Source organism: Silene latifolia, chromosome Y (assembly GCF_048544455.1).
Source record: "Silene latifolia isolate original U9 population chromosome Y, ASM4854445v1, whole genome shotgun sequence".
Lineage (NCBI taxonomy): Eukaryota > Viridiplantae > Streptophyta > Magnoliopsida > Caryophyllales > Caryophyllaceae > Silene > Silene latifolia.
This window is the reverse complement of record NC_133538.1, coordinates 354,729,836-354,733,892: the sequence shown is the minus strand read 5'-3', so window position 1 is coordinate 354,733,892 and position 4,057 is coordinate 354,729,836.

Sequence of the window (4,057 nt, the reverse complement as noted above, 5' to 3'; positions counted from 1 at the left end):
TTTATGCAATTCGTTTATGACTAGCAATTTCATATTTCATAATTTCGTTATAATCCGAAATTTTCTTGATGAAATATACCGATATTTCCGACAAGTGGTATCAGAGCATAGGCCACAAAATTATTTTATATGATTTTCATAAATGGATTTAAACAAAAAAAAATTTTGAAGAAAAAAATTTTCGGCCGCCTTAAAAATTTTTCTACCGAGATGATTTTTTTTTGTTTTGATGTTTTGTTCCATTTTGATTTATTATATTGTTGTTTTAATATGTTAAGATGATAATATGATAAATTTGTAGATGCTTTGATTTAATAAGAATTAAATTGAAATGTAAATGGAAATCGTTTTGATTGAACTTGTTCATTTGTTTTGCTATATAGTTTTTGGCATACATGGTTTTAAATTGTTGTTTAGAATCATGATTCATTAAATTTAATAATGTTCAAATCAATTGTGATGAATCAAATATTAGGATAATCGATTTAATCATAATTTGGATATTCTTTTTAAGAGGTTAAATTGAATCAACTAGTTTGAATCTATATTTAAATTAAAAGTTGATGATTATGCCAATCTTGTTATATTAACAACATTAAACAAATTTGTTCATAAAAGGGGTCAATTTTCGTGATAAGAAAAGAAAAAAAAAACCGGTTTTTCGACATTTAGGGCATAATGCCGCAAGTAAAAAAAAAAAAAACTGTTTTTTTGTTTTTTTAGAGATGGAACGCCGAGGGCATTTAAAATAAAAAAAAAACTGTTTTTTTTTTTGTTTTTTTGAGCAATGCCGAGAGCATTTAAAAAAAAATTGTTTTTGATTTTTAGGAAGGAATGCCGAGTGTATTTAAAAAAGAAAAAAAACTGGTTTTGTTTTTTTGGTATGCCGAGAACAATGATAAAAAAAAAATTTTTTGTTGTGTTTTGGCCGATAAATATTATACATTAAATTTATAATGTATGATTGTTTGTTGTAAAAAAGTTCACAAATTCTAGATATCCAATTATTTTAAAGAGGTTTAAAATAATGTTGGATTAATTCATATCACTAGTTAATGTGAATTAAGATTGGAATTATTGTGAGTAATTGAGGAATTGTCACATAATTTTGATAATTATAAAATAGGTGGTTTGGATAAATTACTCTACATAATTAAGGAATTATGTCTTGAATGATTAATTTATAGTTGATGCATTTTATTTAGTTGTATGAATTGTTGAATGGTTTATTTACGTATTTTTGCAATCGATGGTAATTTGTATTCCCTAGTGTGGCCTTAGTTGATTATGTTTTCATAATGATGGAAACATAATCTTGATGTAATTTGGAGATCTCGTATCTCCGTTGGTTTTCTTTAAGTATTATGCTTTGAAATTAGAATGTAAATAGGTTTATTTTGTAATTTTTAATTGTAATTTTGAGAAGACTAAAGATGGAGATTGGATTGCTCACTCCCGCTACATGGACCAAGATGGAACATAAAGACACGCTTCTCGGGTCCTAGGAAGGATTCCAAAGTTGTATTTATGTTCATCTTGGTAGATAGGCCACACTAGGACTTTGTTTTTGTTTTACGTTTTTCCATTCTCGTTGCTTTTCTTCACATGTTAATTAGTGCATCATATTCCGCCTAAACCAAACCACCTACTAATATGCATGAAAATTGACTCATATAGATTGAATGTTAGTTATCATGGACATAAAGATGTCACACAATTTTAAGCCATCATCTTAGTTTATTCATTCTCGCATGCTAGATATTAGTTCACTTAAAATGAATTAAAATAAAGTTGATGGGATCTTCCTCTACAACTAAAATTGAGACTAGTCTTTATAGACCAAACAACTATGAATCCCTTCTTCGTCGGTAGGCATATATGACCTTAGTCTCCATGTAACCTCTTCTACGTTGGGTAAGTAGTTTGTGTTGACTTATTTTACCTCAACATTATAATCCGAAGAGTTTCTCGTGATTATGATGGACTATAGATAGAATTTACAGAAATTTATCAACCAAGAATTCTAACAGTAGAATTAGCCAAGAGGTTGGCTTATCAATTTACAGATAATTGAGTCTTGGGATCATTTATATAATTCTTGAGGGAGGTCAATTGTATAAATGCTTGAGTCTTCGCATTATACCAGTTTTTGCATTAGACTTAAATCATAACGATGAGTTTGCTTATTATGTTTTTCTTGTTCTTTTCGCAGTGTAGAATTCGTTTTATATTGATAATACTGTTTACAACAAATGGCTGGAAATAATGAGATCCCTATGCCAAGTGCCACACTTGCACGCGAGTCCTGGCTCAAAACTTTCATGGACCACATGAAACAGTCCACACAACTGAAGAATGATGGGTCCAACTTTGCGGACTGGGAGGCATCATTATGGAATGCTGCCATTGCTGATGGTAAGCTCAAGTACTTAACTGAGCCAATACCGCCAAACCCAGGCCCTAATCCAAGAGCTAACGAGTCACTTGCTTATAATGACTTCGTCATGGAAGCGGGTGCGATAAAGAATGTACTCATTTTTGCAATGGAAACCAATTTGCAAAGACGATTTATTGCCCAAGGTACAAACAAGATTTTCACCACGCTCACTAATGAGTTCTCAAAAGCACCGAGAATCGTTACTTATGAGCATACTTGTCGCTTCTTTGATGTGAAACTCCAGAAGGGCCAACAGGTTAGCCCACACATTCTTAACATGATTGAGAATGTCGAGAAACTGGAGGCACTTGATTGCAAAATCAGTAAGAGCATAGTCATTGATCGTATGCTTCATTCACTTCATGATGGTTTTGCCCTCTTCAGGGCAAATTACTACATGAATGACATGAAGAAAAGTCCTCATGAGCTACACTCACTTCTCGTACAAACCGAGAAGGATATGAAATTGAGTGGGAGCATGAAGCATGATGTTCTCATGATTTCCAACAAGACTAAGGGTAAGGGCAAAGCTCACGGTGACCTGACTGTAGGAAAGCCAAAGTTTAATATGTCAGGAAACGGTAAGAGTGGGCCTAGTGAGACTAGTGGCTCACAAGGCAAGGAAAGAGCAAGGGCGGTAAAGTTGAGTGCCACCATTGTCACAAGACTGTGCATTGGAGAAGGAACTGTCCCGTGTACCGTGAGGACATAAAAGCAGGCCGCGTCATTCCTGTTGGTATGTCATCTTATATTTATATGATTGAGATTAACCATGCAAGTTTCGGAACTTGGCCGCGTCATTACCGTGGTTCTCATCTGTGTAATCATTTGCAAGGCCTAAAAAACATCACACCCCTCGCAAAGGGTGATGTGGACCTGCGAGTCGGGAATGGAGCAAGAGTTGTTGCAGTCTCAATGGGAACATACGTAATCCAGCTCCCTAGTGGTTTTGAGTTATATTTATATAACTGTTACTATGTACCCAGTTTTTCTAAGAACATTATTTTTGTTTCCGTACTTGATAAAGACGGTTTTTCATTTTCAATAAAGGACAATAGCTGTATTTTCTCTTTTAATGAAATGGTTTATGGCAAAGCAGTTTCCATGAATGGAATTTATATCTTAGATGAAACCACAGATATATTACATGTGAATAATAAGAAATGAAAGGTTGGTGACAAAGATCAAACTTATCTATGGCATTGTCGAATGGGACACATAAATGAAAAACGTGTAAGGAAACTCATTGAGAATGGGACTATCCCCACATTTGATTTCTCTTCATTTGGCACGTGTGAATCATGTCTTATCGGCAAAATGACTCGAATTTCCTTCAAAGGTGTTGGAATGCGCGCTAATGACCTATTAGGACTCATACATACTGATGTATGTGGACCTATGTCAATCACCGCAAGAGACGGCTATAGATATTTTATCACTTTCACGGATGATTTGAGTAGATACGGATATGTCTACTTAATAAAGCATAAAAGTGAGTCTTTTGAAAATTCAAGGAATACCAGAATAAGGTTGAGAACCAACTGGGAAGAAAGGTTAAAGCACTCCATTCAGATCGAGGTGGCGAATATCTTTCAAATGAGTTTGATCAACACCTTAAAC